The following is a 20,224-nucleotide window of genomic DNA, read 5'->3' as shown; positions in this document are numbered from 1 at the left end:
CAAGTTACAGTGGTCTGGTCACCCGGGAAGTAGTGAGGTGTCCTTTCCTTGCCAGGTACAATGGAGACCTTCCTTAGTGCGCTCTTCCTCTGGGTCACTGTGGCCTGGAGCAGCACAGCGGCCTTCTTCCTAGATGTGATTTGCCTTGTGGCCGGCAGCACGAGTCGGGTGTAGGGCCTGCCGATATTTCTGCGGCCCCGGGCTCTATTGTGCTACTTCGCGTTTGGAGTCTCTGATGGGCCAGGTGATGTGGAATCTCCTGCCCTCTGGGTTTACTACTGGGCCGTTAGCAGCCGACAGTCGAGGACCCCGCTGTCCTGATTTAGCACTCAGTCCTGGAAAGCTTCAGACAGCTCTCTAACAGCAACCATTCTCTTTCACTGCTACTAGAGTTCTGAGTTCTCTCTTCCTGTTCCTCTCTCTAACCCCTCCCCAGCCCAGAATGCACAGGGAAGCTCGCCCCAAACAGGACTTGAGCTCCCCCTGCTGGCCTGGATTAGGAAGTGTTGTGTGTGTGTGATTGTACCTGGCATAGAGGTCTCCACGCTGCTTACAGGCATAGCATTGCCCTCCAGTGAGGAAAAGAACGCTACTGTGTCTCCCATGACCACTGGGGTGCCACATTGGCACTACCTATTGTTTGACCTACTTTGTGCCAAATGACTGCAGAATTTGTGTACAGTGTCACATTTCAAGCCATGCTCTTTTTTTTCCCCTCATTTTAACCCATTTTTCATGTAAGTCATCTCTTCTTACCCAAAACGTTGGAGAACATTTGTAAGGTGAAGTGAGCACAGAGATTTTGAGTGTCTGGCATATACACTCGTGAAAAATGCGTCCAATGTTGGCTATTCTGTATGGATGCAATGGTATCTGTCCAACAAAGGACCCCAATGTTTAAAAAAAAAAAAAAAAATTGTATACACTGCCCATTGTAGTGCCCGCCTGTAGGAGAGTGCGGTCTGCTGTGCTTTCCTGTATGGTGTAATAAATAGTGGCAAGACATCAGTCACAGGGCCCTCCTCTATTGACTGTCCGGTGAGTAGTGGCTCATAGACACACTACCGTATGATTTTAATCGAAGTCTCCTGCACCGGTGTCTTCATCTGTTTCCATTGTGGCCCTGTTTGGTCTCCTGTGATATGTGACCGGTGACTGCTCCAGTGACTGCTCCAGTGTTTCATGGAGGCACCTGAGGTCACAACTCAATACAAGTCTATGAGAGCCTCGTCCTTGCCTCGCCCTGTCTTGTCCCCGTTCTGTCCTCATTCTGGTCTTCTCCTGGCCCCATTCTTGCCTCTCCCTTTCCTTGTTCCAGCCAAGTTTTGGCCCCATTCTGGCATCTTTTTGGCTCTCATAGACTTGCATTGAGCACTTGTGATATAACTCCTGACTTTTGGCCAGTCAGAAGTTTTGTTCACAAGATGGCGCCGCAGGACCGGAACGATGCTGACAAAGCGTGAGAGCGGCGAGTATAAGACCGTGGGCTGGGAGCTTAGATTAAAAGCGCCACACCAACACTGAAAAATAAACAAAAACCTCTGGAGCGCTGCTTTACTGCATGTGGTGAAACACCTCTGTGTCTGTGTCTGTGTCTGGTGCATTTTGTGCAGAATTCTGGTGCATTTAGCTTTGTGTATTATACGGTCGTCACTGTATTGCAGCATTTTTCTGTGCAGTATATAGCATTTCTCTTTGTGTAGAACTCCAGTGCGGGCGGCCAAGAGGGAATTATCATAAAACCTAGATTTTACAAATCTACGGCTAAGAGGATTATTTGTGGAGGTCTGCTGTGAATTACAGAGCCGCGCACAACTGCAATCAGCAGAACCGCAACATTTGGTTTTTTTGTTGCTGCAGAGAGCGGTGGAAATCATCCGCTGTGCGTCAGGGCAGAAATTCCAGGACCCCCCATAAAAATAGGGCACTGTTTTGCACTGACTATGATTTTTTTTTCAAGCTGCAGAAATAGATTGGCCAATATATCACGTTCGCTGCAAAAATGAAACATTTGGTAACGTTTTAGTCTACATTGTGTCGATCCATCGCTATTTTCAAGATCTCGGGTATTTTTTTTTTAATTTTTCTATTTTATTTTTTTACAAATTAGGCCTGAAAAGCCAAGCGATGCAACGTTTAATGAAACCTATTTGCAAAAATTGTTTTTAGTGGTTTACTAAATTGCCACAGGTAGAAAAAATAAAGCACGGAGCTGATCTCCTCTGTACACCGCGCTCATCCGGACCCCTTGGAAGCTGATAACCGCTGATCAGAGGTGGTCCTGGGGGTCGCCCCCCACCAATCTGATATTGACCACCCATCCTAGATCAGTATCGAAGGTCGAGAAAACCCCAATAATCCCCCCACCACCACCACCACCTACAACATGAGCTATGTGCTGGTAACGGTGACCGGTATCGGCCGCTCCATGATGTTCTGTTGCAACTGGAGTAACAAGTATCAGTCTCGGTCATTTCTGGCGTTTGTTTTACTGATCCTTTATTATCTAATAATCTTATTATATTCACTACTTACAGAAAAACCTTAAACCCTCAGCATTCCAGGGTCACACGTCTGGGGCTGATTTCTAACCTTTACTTGTGGGCAACAGAAGTGGAAAAACATGATATATATTTCCAATACAAAAATAGTTACCTATTCATAAAATAGGACTGTGCTGCCTGTGCACCCGGATGTGCCTGCACTCAGCTGACCCTGTACCCGGCTGTCCCCTGCACTCGGCTGTCCCCTGCACTCGGCTGTCCCCTGCACTCGGCTGTCCCCTGCACTCGGCTGTCCCCTGCACTCGGCTGTCCCCTGCACTCAGCTGACCCTGTACCTGGCTGTCCACTGCACTCGGCTGTCCCTGTACCGAGCAGAGTCCCCTGCGCCCGGCTGTCCTTGCACTTCGCCCGCAGAGCATTGCCCCAGTGCTAATGGACCGTCTCATTCACTCATTCAGGTGTACCATTCATAGGGCTCCTGAATTCATTTTTGTGGTACATAACATGAATATTTTTCTATACTGCAAATGTATTTATTTACTTTTCTTAATAGTGAAAGCCAATGGTTTAACTTAGAAATTAATTATTTATATATACAGTGTCTACAAGTAGTATTCAACCCCCTGCAGATTTAGCAGGTTTGATAAGATGCAAATACGTTAGAGCCTGCAAACTTCAAACAAGAGCAGGATTTATTAACAGATGCATAAATCTTACAAACCAACAAGTTTTGTTGCTCAGTTAAATTTTAATACATTTTCAACATAAAAGTGTGGGTCAATTATTATTCAACCCCTAGGTTTAATATTTTGTGGAATAACCCTTGTTTGCAATTACAGCTAATAATCGTCTTTTATAAGACCTGATCAGGCCGGCACAGGTCTCTGGAGTTATCTTGGCCCACTCCTCCATGCAGATCTTCTCCAAGTTATCTAGGTTCTTTGGGTGTTTCATGTGGACTATAATCTTGAGCTCCTTCCACAAGTTTTCAATTGGGTTAAGGTCAGGAGACTGACTAGGCCACTGTAACACCTTGATTTTTTCCCTCTTGAACCAGGCCTTGGTTTTCTTGGCTGTGTGCTTTGGGTCGTTGTCTTGTTGGAAGATGAAATGACGACCCATCTTAAGATCCTTGATAGAGGAGCGGAGGTTCTTGGCCAAAATCTCCAGGTAGGCCGTGCTATCCATCTTCCCATGGATGCGGACCAGATGGCCAGGCCCCTTGGCTGAGAAACAGTCCCACAGCCTGATGCTGCCACCACCATGCTTGACTGTAGGGATGGTATTCTTGGGGTCGTATGCAGTGCCATCCAGTCTCCAAACGTCACGTGTGTGGTTGGCACCAAAGATCTCGATCTTGGTCTCATCAGACCAGAGAACCTTGAACCAGTCTGTCTGAGTCCTCCAAGTGATCATGAGCAAACTGTAGACGAGCCTTGACATGACGCTTTGAAAGTAAAGGTACCTAACGGGCTCGTCTGGAATGGAGACCATTGCGATGGAGTACGTTACTTATGGTATTGACTGAAACCAATGTCCCCACTGCCATGAGATCTTCCCGGAGCTCCTTCCTTGTTGTCCTTGGGTTAGCCTTGACTCTTCGAACAAGCCTGGCCTCGGCACGGGAGGAAACTTTCAAAGGCTGTCCAGGCCGTGGAAGGCTAACAGTAGTTCCATAAGCCTTCCACTTCCGGATGATGCTCCCAACAGTGGAGACAGGTAGGCCCAACTCCTTGGATAGGGTTTTGTACCCCTTGCCAGCCTTGTGACCCTCCACGATCATGTCTCTGATGGCCTTGGAATGCTCCTTTGTCTTTCCCATGTTGACCAAGTATGAGTGCTGTTCACAAGTTTGGGGAGGGTCTTAATTAGTCAGAAAAGGCTGGAAAAAGAGATAATTAATCCAAACATGTGAAGCTCATTGTTCTTTGTGCCTGAAATACTTCTTAATACTTTAGGGGAACCAAACAGAATTCTTGTGGTTTGAGGGGTTGAATAATAAATGACCTCTGAATAAACTTTTCACAATTTAAAAAAGAAATAACATTCTTTTTTGCTGCATTTCACACTTCCAGGCTGATCTACAGTCCAAATGTCACAATGCCAAGTTATTCCGAATGTGTAAACCTGCTAAATCTGCAGGGGGTTGAATACTACTTGTAGGCACTGTGTATATTATGTATATATATATATGTATATATATGTATATGTATATATATATATATATATATATATATATATATATATATATATTATACATACATACATACATACATACATACATACATACATACATACATTCCAGCCAAAAGTTTGGACACACCTCATCTCTAGAACAACTGTTAAGAGGAGACTTTGTGCAGCAGCCTTCATGGTAAAATAGCTGCTAGGAAACCACTGCTAAGGACAGGCATCAAGCAGAAGAGACTTGTTTGGGTAAAGAACACAAGGAATGGACATTAGACCAGTGGAAATCTGCGCTTTGCTCTGATGAGTCCAAATTTGAGATCTTTGGATCCAACCACCGTGTCTTTGTAGAAAAGGTGAACGGATGGACTCTACATGGCTGGTTCCCACCGTGAATCATGGAGGAGGAGGTGTGATGGTGTGGGGGGCTTTGCTGGTGACACTGCTGGGGATTTATTCAAAATTGAAGGCATACAGAACCAGCATGGCTGCCACAGCATCTTGCAGCGGCGTGCTATTCCATCCGGTTTGCGTTTAGTTGGAACCATCATTTATTTTTCAACAGGACAATGACCCCAGACACACCTCCAGGCTGTGTAAGGGCTATTTGACTAAGAAGGAGAGTGATGGGGTGCTACGCCAGATGACCTCTCTCCACAGTCACCAGACCTGAACCCAATCGAGATGGTTTGGGGTGAGCTGGACCGCAGAGAGAAGGCAAAAGGGCCAACAAGTGCTAAGCATCTCAGGAAACTCCTTCAAGACTGTTAGAAGACCATTTCCTGTGACTACCCCTTGAAGCTCATCAAGAGAATGCCAAGAGTGTGCAAAGCAGTAATCAAAGCAAAAGGTGGCTACTCTGAAGAGCCTAGAATATAAGACATATTTTCAGTTGTTTCACACTTTTTTAAGTATTTCATTCCACATGTTTTAATTCATAGTTTGATGTCTTCAATGTGAATCTCCAATTTTTAGAGTCCTGAAAATAAAGAAAACTCTTTAAATAAGAAGGTGTGTCCAAACCTTTGGTCGGTACTGTGTATATGTATGTATGTGTGTGTGTATATATATATATATATATATATATATATATATATATATATATATATATATATATATATATATATATATATATATATATATACAGGGCCGTATTTGCCACTAGGCACCCGTGGTCCCGTGCCTAGGGCGGCACATTGCGGGGGGGCGGCACTTTCTGGCAGCAAAAAAAAAAAAATATATATATATATATAAATTTTTTTTTTTTTCTTTTACATCCCCGCCCCCCGTCCCTCCCTCCGTTACACTCGGCTGTGTTCCGGGGGGGGGGGGTTGGGAGGGAGGACAGGCGCACTTCTGCTGTCTATTTAAATACATGGTGGGCGCCAGGCATAGTGAGCTGACTAACCCCGGAAGTTCCATGGCCTGCACTTCCGGGGTCAGAGGCGCGCGGGCGCGACAGTCAGCTCACTGCCCCGTGCTGCAGCGTCCAATCCTGCAGATGACACACGCCGCGGAGGAGGACGCGTCTGCAGCTGGAGCAAGCCAGAAGAGGAGCCAGCCAGAGCAGGGCGGCGGGCACCGGAGCAGGTAAGGCAGAGCCTAGAATGTATGGGCTCCTTACAGGTTAGTTGATGATCGTTGCAAATTGCGATGCCTCTTTTTGTCCACTGTAATCATGCAAGGGGAGGCTGGGGGGAGAGAGGCTGAGGCTGGGGGAGGCTGGGAAGAGAGGGAGGCTGGGAAGAGAGAGAGGCTGGGGGGAGGCGGAGAAGAAAGGGAGAGGCTGAGGCTGGGAAGAGAGAGGCTGAGGGGAGGCTGGGAAGAGAGAGAGAGGCTGAGGCTGGGAAAAGAGAGAGACTGAGACTGGGGGGAGGCTGGGAAGAGAGAGGCTGAGGCTGGGGGGAGGCTGGGAAGAGAGAGAGGCTGAGGCTGGGGGGAGAGAGGCTGAGGCTGGGGGGGAGGCTGGGGGGAGAGAGAGGCTAAGGCTGGGGGGAGAGAGAGGCTGAGGCTGGGGGGGAGGCTGGGAGAAGAGAGGCTGATTCTGGGGGAGGCTGGGAGGGGGAGGCTGATGCTGAGGGAGGCTGATGCTGGGGGAGGCTGGGAGGGGGAGGGGGAGGCTTGGAGGAGGGAAGCTGATGCTGAGGGAGACTTGGAGGAGGGAGGCTGAGGGAGGAGGGAGGCTGAGGCTGAGGGAGGAGGGAGGCTGAGGCTGAGGGAGGAGGGAGGCTGATGCTGAGGGAGGAGGGAGGCTGATGCTGGGGGAGGCTGGGAGGAGAGAGGCTGATGCTGGGGGAAGCTGGGAGGGTGAGGCTTGGAGGAGGGAAACTGATGCTGAGGGAGGCTTGGAGGAGGGAGGCTGATGCTGAGGGAGGAGGGAGGCTGATGCTGGGAGGAGGAAGGCTGATGCTGGGGGAGGCTGGGAGGAGGGAGGCTGATGCTGGGGGAGGCTCTGAGGAGGGAGGCTGAGGCTGGGGGAGGCTGGGAGGAGGGAGGCTGAAGCTGGGGGAGGCTGGGAGGAGAGAGGCTGATGCTGGGGGAGGCTGGGAGGGGGAAGGTGAGGCTTGGAGGAGGGAGGCTGATGCTGAGGGAGGCTGGGAGGAGGGAGGCTGATGCTTGGGGAGGCTGGGAGGGGGAGGCTTGGAGGAGGGACGCTGATGAGGAGGGAGGCTGATGAGGAGGGAGGCTGATGAGGAGGGAGGCTGATGAGGGGGGAGGCTGATGCTGGGGGAGGCTGGGAGAAGGGAGGCTGATGCTGGGGGAGGCTGGGAGAAGGGAGGCTGATGCTGGGGGAGGCTGGGAGAAGGGAGGCTGATGCTGGGGGAGGCTGGGAGGAGGGAGGCTGATGCTGGGGGAGGCTGGGAGGAGGGAGGCTGATGCTGTGGGAGGCTGGGAGGAGAAAGGCTGATGCTGTGGGAGGCTGGGAGGAGAGAGGCTGATGCTGTGGGAGGCTGGGAGGAGAGAGGCTGATGCTGTGGGAGGCTGGGAGGAGAGAGGCTGATGCTGGGGGAGGCTGGGAGGAGAGAGGCTGATGCTGGGGGAGGTGAGAGGCTGATGCTGGGGGAGGCTGGGAGGAGAGAGGCTGATGCTGGGGGAGGAGAGAGGCTGATGCTGGGGGAGGCTGGGAGGAGGGAGGCTGATGCTGTGGGAGGCTGGGAGGAGGGAGGCTGATGCTGTGGGAGGCTGGGAGGAGAGAGGCTGATGCTGTGGGAGGCTGGGAGGAGAGAGGCTGATGCTGTGGGAGGCTGGGAGGAGAGAGGCTGATGCTGGGGGAGGCTGGGAGGAGAGAGGCTGATGCTGGGGGAGGTGAGAGGCTGATGCTGGGGGAGGCTGGGAGGAGAGAGGCTGATGCTGGGGGAGGAGAGAGGCTGATGCTGGGGGAGGCTGGGAGGAGGGAGGCTGATGCTGTGGGAGGCTGGGAGGAGGGAGGCTGATGCTGTGGGAGGCTGGGAGGAGAGAGGCTGATGCTGGGGGAGGCTGGGAGGAGAGAGGCTGATGCTGGGGGAGGCTGGGAGGAGGGAGGCTGATGCTGGGGGAGGCTGGGAGGAGGGAGGCTGATGCTGGGGGAGGCTGGGAGAAGAGAGGCTGATGCTGGGGGAGGCTGCGAGGAGAGAGGCTGATGCTGGGGGAGGCGAGAGGCTGATGCTGGGGGAGGCTGGGAGGAGAGAGGCTGATGCTGGGGGAGGCGAGAGGCTGATGCTGGGGGAGGCTGGGAGGCGGGAGGCTGATGCTGGGGGAGGCTGATGCTGGGGGAGGCTGGGAAAAGGGAGGCTGATGCTGGGGGAGGCTGGGAGAAGGGAGGCTGATGCTGGGGGAGGCTGGGAGGAGGGAGGCTGATGCTGGGGGAGGCTGGGAGGAGGGAGGCTGATGCTGGGGGAGGCTGGGAGGAGGGAGGCTGATGCTGGGGGAGGCAGGGAGGAGGGAGGCTGATGCTGTGGGAGGCTGGGGGAGAGAGGCTGATGCTGGGGGAGGCTGGGAGGGGGAGGCTTGGAGGAGGGAGGCTGATGCTCAGGGAGGCTGGGAGGCTGATGCTGGGGGAGGCTTGGAGGAGGGGGGCTGGGAGGAGGGAGGCTGATGCTGGGGGAGGCTGGGAGGAGAGAGGCTGATGCTGGAGGAGGCTCATGCTTGGGGAGGCTGGGAGGAGAGAGGCTGATGCTGGAGGAGGCTCATGCTGGGGGAGGCTGGGAGGAGAGAGGCTGATGCTGGAGGAGGCTCATGCTGGGGGAGGCTGGGAGGAGAGAGACTGATGCTGGGGGAGGCTGGGGGGAGAGAGGCTGATGCTGGGGGAGGCTGGGGGGAGAGAGGCTGATGCTGGGGGAGAGGCTGCTGCTGGAGGCGGGGGGAGAGAGGCTGCTGCTGGGGGAATGGGAGAGAGGGGCCAATGCTAGAGACAGAGGACAAGGGTTGAGGGATAGAGCAATAACAATATCGATGGGGGGGGGAGTGTAAGGACTCAGAATAAGAGGGGGGCAGCATTGGGAGCTCATTATGGAGAAGGGGCAGCATGTGTGGGCTCACTATGGAGTGGAACAATGTAGGGGGAGTCAATATCAAGAGTGGGGTAGTGTGTGTGTGTGTGTGTGTGTGTGTGTGTGTGTGTGTGTGTGTGTGTGTCTCAGCATAAGCGTTAAGTGTGGTGGTCTTAGTATGATGAATGGGGCAGCATGGAGGTGTCATTATGGAAAAGAGGAAGGCAGCATTAGGAGCTCATGGAGAGGGGCAGCATGCATGGGACACTGTGAGGAGGGGGCAGCATGCACGGGACACTGTGAGGAGGGGGTAACATGCACGGGACATTGTGAGGAGGGGGCAGCATGCATGGGACACTGTGAGGAGGGGGCAGCATGCATGGGACACTGTGAGGAGGGGGCAGCATGCATGGGACACTGTGAGGAGGGGGCAGCATGCATGGGACACTGTGAGGAGGGGCCAGCATGCATGGGACACTGAGGAGGGGGCAGCATGCATGGGACACTGAGGAGGGGGCAGCATGCATGGGACATTGTGAGGAGGGGGCAGCATGCATGAGACACTGTGAGGAGGGGGCAGCATGCATGGGACACTGTGAGGAGGGGGCAGCATGCATGGGACACTGTGAGGAGTGGGCAGCATGCATGGGACACTGTGAGGAGGGGGGCAGCATGCATGGGACACTGTGAGGAGGGGGCAGCATGCATGGGACACTGTGAGGAGGGGGCAGCATGCATGGGACACTGTGAGGAGGGGGCAGCATGCATGGGACACTGTGAGGAGGGGGCAGCATGCATGGGACACTGTGAGGAGGGGGCAGCATGCATGGGACACTGTGAGGAGGGGGCAGCATGCACGGGACATTGTGAGGAGGGGGCAGCATGCATGGGACACTGTGAGGAGGGGGCAGCATGCATGGGACACTGTGAGGAGGGGGCAGCATGCATGGGACACTGTGAGGAGGGGGCAGCATGCATGGGACACTGTGAGGAGGGGGCAGCATGCATGGGACACTGTGAGGAGGGGGCAGCATGCATGGGACACTGTGAGGAGGGGGCAGCATGCTTGGGACACTGTGAGGAGGGGGCAGCATGCATGGGACATTGTGAGGAGGGGGCAGCATGCATGGGACATTGTGAGGAGGGGGCAGCATGCATGGGACATTGTGAGGAGGGGGCAGCATGCATGGGACACTGTGAGGAGGGGGCAGCATGCATGGGACATTGTGAGGAGGGGGCAGCATGCATGGGACATTGTGAGGAGGGGGCAGCATGCATGGGACATTGTGAGGAGGGGGCAGCATGATGTGAAGACAATGTGCAGATCATATTTCATAATTGAGGAAGGTGTGGTGGGTATAATTTATAAGGGAGGGCAGTGTGTAGTTTATTAGGGGCAGTGTGACAGTCACAGTATATAAGTGGGGACGGTGTGGTGGGAATATTTTATACCCATGCTTTGTTTTGATGTGCCCGTGGTGATCCCCATTGGGGGGGGGGTTAGTGCCCTTCGTTTCTCATTGATACTTTTTAGGCTATGTGCGCACGTTGCGCAAATACATGCAGTTACGCTGCGCTTTGTAGCGCAGCGTAACTGCATGCGTCCTGCGTCCCCTGCACAGTCTATGGAGATTGTGCAGGGGCCGTGCGCACGTGGCGCTTTAGAGCGCAGCGCTTCGGCTGCTGCCGAAGCGCTGCGTAAAAAGAAGTGACATGTCACTTCTTTCCTGCGCTTTGCTGGCAGCTCCTGCTCTGTCTATGGCAGGAGCTGCAGGCAGAGCGCATGGAATCGGCGCTCACTACGGACATTTTCTGCAGCGATTAGAAGCGCACATGTGCTCTTCAGATCGCTGCAGAAATTTCTGCAGTGAACTGTACGCAACGTGCGCACATAGCCTTAAAGTGTTTTACAGAGTTCTGCCTTAAACAGATGTCGTGTGCGAAAACTCAGTTTTACGTTGTCAATAAGGGGCGCGACCACTTAAAGTGCCTAGGGCAGCACGAAGGCAAAATACAGCCCTGTATATATATATATTGTGAGGTAGCACGGTCGGCTGCGCAGCAGAAGACACGGGATCCAGGCATTAAGTTTCACAGCACACGGTTTAATATCCAAACAAAAGTCCACACCAATATACATGTGCCTCTCCAGCAGAGAACTCAGGGAGTTCTGTTCACTCCCTCACACCCGGCACACCTGCCCTTGTTCCTGTTTCCATTTAACCCTTCCTTCAGCCTGTAGGGAAACAGCATTAACCCTAGAGTGGATTTACTTTCTATCATGGAGTGAGCACAACCGGGGCGAGACATACCGGCCGTCATAGATAACCCCGGTCACAGTCTCACATACCCCCCCCCTCAGTTCAAGCGTGCGGGGTTGAACTCCAGCCATCAAACACGGGCCGCGGGACAAGGCATCGGCGTTGCCCTGCAACCCACCGGCCCTATGTTCAACCGTAAACCGGAAGTTCTGCAGAGAAAGGAACCACCTGGTAACCCGGGCATTCCGTTCCTTGGCGGACCTCATTCAGACCAGTGGAGAGTGATCCGTCACCAAGCGAAACTGCCGTCCCAGCAGGTAATAGCGCAGGGACTCCAAGGCCCACTTGATCGCCAGGCACTCCTTCTCCACTACGCTATAATTCCGCTCGGGAGGGGTGAGCTTCCTACCTAAGAAGGTGACTGGGTGTTCCTCCCCCTGAACCACCTGAGACAACACTGCCCCCAGGCCGACCTCTGAGGCGTCAGTCTGTACTATGAACTCCTTCCGGAAATCAGGGTGTACGAGAACGGGCTGTCCGCACAGGACCCCCTTCAGGGCCCGGAAGGAGTCCTCGGCCTGCGGAGTCCAGCGCACCATGACGGACTTCTTGCCTTTGAGAAGGTCCGTCAAGGGGGCTGATAGTCCCGCAAAATCCTTTACAAACCTCCTGTAGTACCCCACGATACCAGGAAGGCCCTAACCTGCTTCATGGTCAGGGGTCTAGGCCACTTCTGGATTGCCTCAACCTTGTTAATTTGGGGCTTAATCACTCCTTGGCCTATCACGTAGCCCAAGTAGCGGGCTTCCGTGAGTCCCAACGCACATTTCTTGGGATTGGCTGTCAATCCGGCTGTTCGAAGCGCGTCCACCACCGCTTGTACCTGTTCCAAGTGGGTCTGCCAATCGGAGCTGTAAATAATGATGTCATCAAGGTACGCTGATGCATACGCCTGGTGGGGTTCCAGCACTAAGTCCATCAACCTCTGGAACGTGGCCGGAGCGCCATGTAACCCAAAAGGCAAGACAACATAGTGGAAGAGACCCTCCGGTGTAACAAAAGCGGTTTTCTCCTTGGCGGACTCAGTCAGTGGCACCTGCCAGTACCCCTTGGTCAGGTCGAGCGTGGTAAAATATCGCGCCTGTCCCAGCCTATCAATCAGCTCATCCACCCGGGGCATGGGGTAGAGATCGAACTTGGATATTTCGTTCAATCTCCTAAATTCATTGCAGAACCTTAAGGAGCCATCGGGTTTTGGTATTAGGACAATGGGACTAGCCCATTCACTCCGGGATTTTTCGATGAACCCCAGGCGTAACATTGTCTTTACTTCCTCCGATATGGCTTGTCGTCGAGCCTCCGGTACCCGGTATGACTTCAGGCGTACCTTCAGGTGGGGCTCGGTGACAATATCATGTCGTATCAGACCGGTCCTACCGGGCAGCTCGGAGAAGACATCGGGGTTCTGCTGAACCAACCGTCTGGCCTCTCGCCTCTGAGTCTTGGTGAGGGCTTCTCCAATCCTTACTTCCGGTTCGTCCTCTCCGGAGGTCGCTGGAGCCGGAGGTGAACGACCCGAAGAGGAGGGAGATGGGGAAAAAACAGCCATCAGGCTTTCCCGTTCCTGCCAAGGTTTTAATAGGTTGACATGGTATATTTGTTCAGGTTTCCGCCTACCGGGCTGCAATACTTTATAGTTAACCACCCCGACTCTTTCCTTTATCTCGTAGGGGCCTTGCCACTGAGCCAGGAATTTACTCTCCGCCGTGGGGATTAATACCAACACCCGATCCCCGGGTTTAAAGGTCCGCACGGTAGCTTGTCTATTGTAGCGGCCGCTTTGCGCGGCCTGAGCCTCCTGTAAATGCTCCTTCACAATTGGCATGACCGCGCTTATGCGGTTCTGCATACCCAAAATGTGTTCAATCACACTTTTATGGGGGGTGGGCTCTTGCTCCCATGTTTCCTTTGCCAGGTCCAACAATCCCCGGGGATGTCGCCCGTATAACAATTCAAAAGGCGAAAACCCCGTGGATGCCTGTGGCACCTCACGGATGGCAAACATCAAATAGGGAAGCATCATATCCCAGTCTTTCCCGTCTTTTGAAATCACCCTTTTGAGCATGGTTTTCAGGGTTTTATTGAAACGCTCGACTAAACCGTCCGTTTGAGGATGATACACAGACGTACGCAACTGCTTGATCTGGAGCAGCCGGCATAGCTCTTTGGTCACTTTAGACATGAATGGGGTCCCTTGATCCGTAAGGATCTCCTTGGGCAACCCCACCCGGCAGAACACAGCAAACAACTCCCGAGCTATAAGCTTTGCTGCAGTATGTCTGAGAGGTATCGCCTCGGGATACCGGGTGGCATAGTCAACGATCACTAGGATGTGTTGGTGCCCTCGAGCGGACTTTACGAGGGGCCCCACCAGATCCATCCCTATCCGTTCAAAAGGGACTTCTATAATGGGTAACGGTACCAACGGACTGCGAAAATGGGTCAGGGGTGCAGTAAGCTGACACTCCGGGCAGGTTTCGCAGAACCGTTTTACCTCTCCAAAAACCCCGGGCCAATAGAACCTTTGCAATATTCGCTCCTGCGTTTTCTTGACCCCTAGGTGGCCACTCATCAGGTGTTTATGAGCCAAGTCGAGGACCCGCCGGCGATACGGCTGGGGCACCACCAACTGTTCTACCCCCACGCCCCGTATTTCATCTACCCGGTAGAGTAAATCTTGCTTAAGAGCGAAATGGGGGTACCTTACCTGGGCACCGGGCAGCTGTGCCACCCCGTCAACTGCTGTCACCCGACTCCGGGCATGTATTAACGTAGGGTCCTGGAGTTGGGCTGTCCCAAACGTATCCGGGGACGCCTCCAACTCCGGGATGGGCTCGACCATTTCAGCCTCTCCTGCCAATACCTCTAGGGGTGACCTATCGGGTTCACACTCTGTCCCTATCATGGTGACCCCTACGGCAGGCGTCCCGGATTTAGGATTATAGGGCTCAGGTCCCGGACTGACCAATATCTGAGGGGACTTAGGGGGTCCCCTCCATAAAGTCCAAAAATAGGGCAGATCCCTTCCTAGGATCACGTCATAAGGAAGAGTGTTAAGAAGTCCCACCTCATGTTGCACCTGACCGCAAGGTGCTGTGATGGTGACAATCCCCGTGGGATAGTCTCGGCGGTCCCCATGTATGCAAACCACCCCCACGGTACGTCCGGTGGCCTTTACTTTAGCCCTCAAGGTGGATCGCACAAGGGTCACTAAGCTCCCGGAATCCAACAATCCTGTAACCGGACATCCATTCACCTGTATTTGGCACAAGTGGGGCTCCGTCTTTGGGGAGACCAGGTCAGCGGTACACACCACCTGAGCATACATTGAACCCCGCCGGGTAACCCCACAATCCATGGGCTCCGTAGTGAGTGGACACTGGGCTTCCATATGTCCCACCCGCTGGCATCGCCAACATCTAATGGGGACGGAAACCCCCTTGACGGGTTGTCGTTTAGGGTACAGAACCTTCCGGACCTCAGGAATGGCGGGCGCGGCCTCTGACGGGACGGTAGGGGACTCCTGCACCGTTGTCAGCGGTGGGTCCTTGGCCCTAGGCTTGGAGGGGCCGGACCGACGGGCGGTACGCAAAGTCTCAGTGTCCCGTATCAAGTCCTGCGTAGCCACATGCCGCTCTACCAGGGACACTAATTGGTCCAGGGTACTCGGGTCACCCTGTCCTACCCACCGTTGAACGGTGACGGGTAAAGTGCGCACAAAACGATCCACTACTACCCTTTCCACCATTTGCGCCGGGCTCAGAGTGTCAGGCTGCAAGCACTTTTTTACAAGATGCAATAAGTCATAGGCCTGGGAGCGTACGGGTTTGGCTTCCTCATAGAACCACTGATTTACCCGCTGAGCCCGTACATAGGTATTCACCCCCAACCGAGCCAGTATTTCGGCTTTCAGGGTCACATAGTCAATGGCGTCCTCGGTACAGAGGTCCAGGTACGCTTTTTGGGGTTCCCCCGTCAGATAGGGCGACAATACCTCAGCCCACTGGGGGGTCGGCAGCTTTTCCCGCTCGGCCACCCGCTCAAACACCGCCAGGAACGCTTCCACATCATTCCCCGGGGTCATCTTTTGCAACGCTTGTCTCACCGCTTTCCGGACGCTGCCGTCGTCACCCGGTCCCGGGGTTGTTGCTGCCGGTCCGGCACGGATCGACTTGGCCAGGAGAACCATCTGTTCTTGATGTCTTTGTTCCTGCAATTGCAAGGCTTGCTGCTGACGTGCATTGGCCTGAACCAGCTGTTCTTGGTGCCTTTTGTCCTGCACTTGCAAGGATTCCTGCTGACGTTCCAACGCCCGGAGCAGGTGTGCATTGGTCTGTTGCTGCTGTGCATTGGCCTCTTGTAGCTGTGCATTAGCCTGTTGTTGCTGTGCATTAGCCTGAGCCAGCTGCTGTAGTATGTCCTCCATGGCGTCGCCGGGTTTGGGCTGTAGTATAGCCGCTCGAATCCAGGACATGTGCTACTGGGTCACCAGGGATGGATGCTACACCTCACCGGCTGGCATGCCCGCATTCTCCACCATATGTGAGGTAGCACGGTCGGCTGCGCAGCAGAAGACACGGGATCCAGGCATTAAATTTCACAGCACACGGTTTAATGTCCAAACAAAAGTCCACACCAATATACATGTGCCTCTCCAGCAGAGAACTCAGGGAGTTCTGTTCACTCCCTCACACCCGGCACACCTGCCCTTGTTCCTGTTTGCATTTAACCCTTCCTTCAGCCTGTAGGGAAACAGCATTAACCCTAGAGTGGATTTACTTTCTATCATGGAGTGAGCACAACCGGGGCGAGACATACCGGCCGTCATAGATAACCCCGGTCACAGTCTCACAATATATATATATATACAGTTAGGTCCAGAAATATTTGGACAGTGACACAAGTTTTGTTATTTTAGCTGTTTACAAAAACATGTTCAGAAATACAATTATATATATAATATGGGCTGAAAGTGCACACTCCCAGCTGCAATATGAGAGTTTTCACATCCAAATCGGAGAAAGGGTTTAGGAATCATAGCTCTGTAATGCATAGCCTCCTCTTTTTCAAGGGACCAAAAGTAATTGGACAATGGACTCTAAGGGCTGCAATTAACTCTGAAGGCGTCTCCCTCGTTAACCTGTAATCAATTAAGTAGTTAAAAGGTCTGGGGTGATTACAGGTGTGTGGTTTTGCATTTGGAAGCTGTTGCTGTGACCAGACAACATGCGGTCTAAGGAACTCTCAATTGAGGTGAAGCAGAACATCCTGAGGCTGAAAAAAAAGAAAAAATCCATCAGAGAGATAGCAGACATGCTTGGAGTAGCAAAATCAACAGTCGGGTACATTCTGAGAAAAAAGAAATTGACTGGTGAGCTTGGGAACTCAAAAAGGCCTGGGCGTCCACGGATGACAACAGTGGTGGATGATCGCCGCATACTTTCTTTGGTGAAGAAGAACCCGTTCACAACATCAACTGAAGTCCAGAACACTCTCAGTGAAGTAGGTGTATCTGTCTCTAAGTCACCAGTAAAGAGAAGACTCCATGAAAGTAAATACAAAGGGTTCACATCTAGATGCAAACCATTCATCAATTCCAAAAATAGACAGGTCAGAGTTAAATTTGCTGAAAAACACCTCATGAAGCCAGCTCAGTTCTGGAAAAGTATTCTATGGACAGATGAGACAAAGATCAACCTGTACCAGAATGATGGGAAGAAAAAAGTGTGGAGAAGAAAGGGAACGGCACATGATCCAAGGCACACCACATCCTCTGTAAAACATGGTGGAGGCAACGTGATGGCATGGGCATGCATGGCTTTCAATGGCACTGGGTCACTTGTGTTTATTGATGACATAACAGCAGACAAGAGTAGCCGGATGAATTCTGAAGTGTACCGGGATATACTTTCAGCCCAGATTCAGTCAAATGCCGCAAAGTTGATCGGACGGCGCTTCATAGTACAGATGGACAATGACCCCAAGCATACAGCCAAAGCTACCCAGGAGTTCCTGAGTGCAAAAAAGTGGAACATTCTGCAATGGCCAAGTCAATCACCAGATCTTAACCCAATTGAGCATGCATTTCACTTGCTCAAATCCAGACTTAAAACGGAAAGACCCACAAACAAGCAAGACCTGAAGGCTGCGACTGTAAAGGCCTGGCAAAGCATTAAGAAGGAAACCCAGCGTTTGGTGATGTCCATGGGTTCCAGACTTAAGGCAGTGATTGCCTCCAAAGGATTCGCAACAAAATATTGAAAATAAAAATATTTTGTTTGGGTTTGGTTTATTTGTCCAATTACTTTTGACCTCCTAAAATGTGGAGTGTTTGTAAAGAAATGTGACAATTCCTACAATTTCTATCAGATATTTTTGTTCAAACCTTCAAATTAAACGTTACAATCTGCACTTGAATTCTGTTGTAGAGATTTCATTTCAAATCCAATGTGGTGGCATGCAGAGCCCAACTCGCGAAAATTGTGTCACTGGCCAAAGATTTCTGGACCTAACTGTATGTGTATATATATATATATATATATATATATATATATATATATATATATATATATATATATATATATATATATATATATATAATATATATAAATATAATGTGTGTGTGTGTGTGTGTGTGTGTATATATACAGGGTGGTCCAAAAGTAGGTGGACAGAAAATAATAACATGGTGTAAAGTGAAACTGACTCAGTTGCCCTTAGCGACCAATTAGATTCCACCTTTCATTTTCCAAAGAGTCTGTGAAGAATGAAAAGTAGAATCTGATTGGTTGCTAAAAGCAACTGAGTCAGTTTCACTTTACACCATGTTACTATTTTCGGTCCACCTACTTTTGGACCACCCTATATATAATAAATTGGTGCCTCAGTGGGTCAGATCCCACCAATGACAACATCTGCAAGGAGTTTGTATCTTCTCCCCGTTGCGTGGGTTTCCTCCCACACTCCAAAGACTGATAGGGAATGTAGATTGTGAGTAATGATGAGCGAGTTTTGGAATACTCGGATTCGCGATACTCATAAAGATAACTGAGTAATACTCACAATATAACGAGTAACCCGCATGCCTCACGATCTGTGCGAGTAGTGAATAGTGCGGAATACGGGTACTCGTTACATTTTCCCCATTGACTTGCATTGCACAGACTATTCTGAATGCATACGCGAGTGTTAGACAGTGCTCGTTACGAGTATCGTGAATCTGGGTATTTTCAAACTCGCTCATCATTAATTGTGAGCCCTGATGGGGACAGTGATGATGTCTGTAAAGTGCTGCAGAGTTAATGGAGCTATAAAAGTAAATAAAATAGATAATAATAATAAAAAAATAAAAATCTAGCAAAAAGTGATTAAAAAAGAAGGTACAGTTTTGGATGAAGTTGAATGCAGTTTAAGTCCTCGTTCAGACGTCCGTTTTTCTAGCATACACACTGTGTTTTTCCCGGACAGATCACATATCCATTATGGTCTATGGGCTGCTCACATGTCCACAAAAAATAATGGAGACGTGTCTTTGATTCGCTCAAACTCACCAATGCCAGTAAATGGGTCCTGGAAAAACAGATTGCACTCCGATGTCATCCGTGTAATGCTATCCGTTTTTAAATGTACAGTAAAAGATGTACGGATGAAATATGGATGAAAGTCGGAGAAAAAAAAATGAAGAAAAACAATGGTTTCTCTGGTGCTTCTGAGTTGCACAGGCCAGCTCGGGCCTCGACCAGCTGTGTGCTCATTAATGGTCAGTCTAGCAAGTATTAATCTCTGCTAGCCTGCTAGTTACCTCCACATGTTGTGGGAAACATATCCGTTTCGCTTTGTCTTTTTAAGATGGTGGAATCTGTCTTCCCATGACAACTATAGCTTCTGCTAAACCGGTTTGTGTGCGGTGTGTCCCAGTTTACTGGTGTTTATACTGCGTGTTGCTTGGTGTGCTGTGGAGCTCTCTCATCATTTTGTTGTTTCTTCCCTGCTCTTATTTCCCTCCTTATCACTTGTTGTCTAATACCTCTGTGTGATCGAGTTTTGGTTTCCCCTGTTTGCCTATTGCTGTGGGTTTAACCACTCCTGTTCTGACCCTTTCCTGGAGCAGGGAGCAGGGCAAGGAAGGAAGCCCAGACCTCCTCACCTTCAGAGGTACCTCTGGGAACAGTAATAGTTTCCTTAGGGCCAGTTTAATAACCAGGACCCTTGTTATCTCCATACCACCCATGACACTTATTGGGCACCATAGTCCCACCTGGAAAGGTTCCTTTTCATGGATAGATATTTCCCCTAGAAGTAGTGGAAAGTTGTCTGAGACATGACCTCCGATGGCGCATGCTGCAATTTTATGTAGAATTCCCTTCTACCATTCTGTTTACTAATTAATAATGTGTTAATCAGTAAACACAAGAAAACTTTACCAAGGCATTATTAATGTGCTGGGAGGAAGGAGTCCATGTGATCTTTTTGTTTTCGGAGGCGTCCTACACGCTCTGAGCCGATTGCCTGAGAAGCAAACTCTGCAGTGATCGTTCCGGATGCTTCATATTCAGGAAAGTTGATTTGTAACAAGTTATTTACATAATTTGCTGCAAATAGGAGATGAAGGTTCTGTCTGTTCCTCGTCTTCTGGTGGATTGAGGAGGTTTCTGGACCTTTTTTTATTTTTACTTTTATCGCAATTCTAATGATGGCCCCATTGTTCTAGGCCTTGGGCAATCTCACTTTTTGCCTCCTTATT

The 20,224-nt window shown here is 51.2% G+C and overlaps 1 protein-coding gene across 1 annotated transcript in view; it reads left to right on the top strand.

Annotated features, from left to right (window-relative positions):
- The window catches only part of FGD3 (FYVE, RhoGEF and PH domain containing 3), a 283,382-nt gene that overhangs the window by 187,265 nt on the left and 75,893 nt on the right, over positions 1–20,224 (top strand). The gene's annotated exons all lie outside the window — the stretch shown is intronic.

The sequence above is a fragment of the Anomaloglossus baeobatrachus genome, chromosome 8 (genome assembly GCF_048569485.1).
Source record: "Anomaloglossus baeobatrachus isolate aAnoBae1 chromosome 8, aAnoBae1.hap1, whole genome shotgun sequence".
Taxonomy (NCBI): domain Eukaryota; kingdom Metazoa; phylum Chordata; class Amphibia; order Anura; family Aromobatidae; genus Anomaloglossus; species Anomaloglossus baeobatrachus.
Note: the sequence above shows the minus strand (reverse complement) of the source record. Positions and strands in the feature narration are given on the sequence as shown.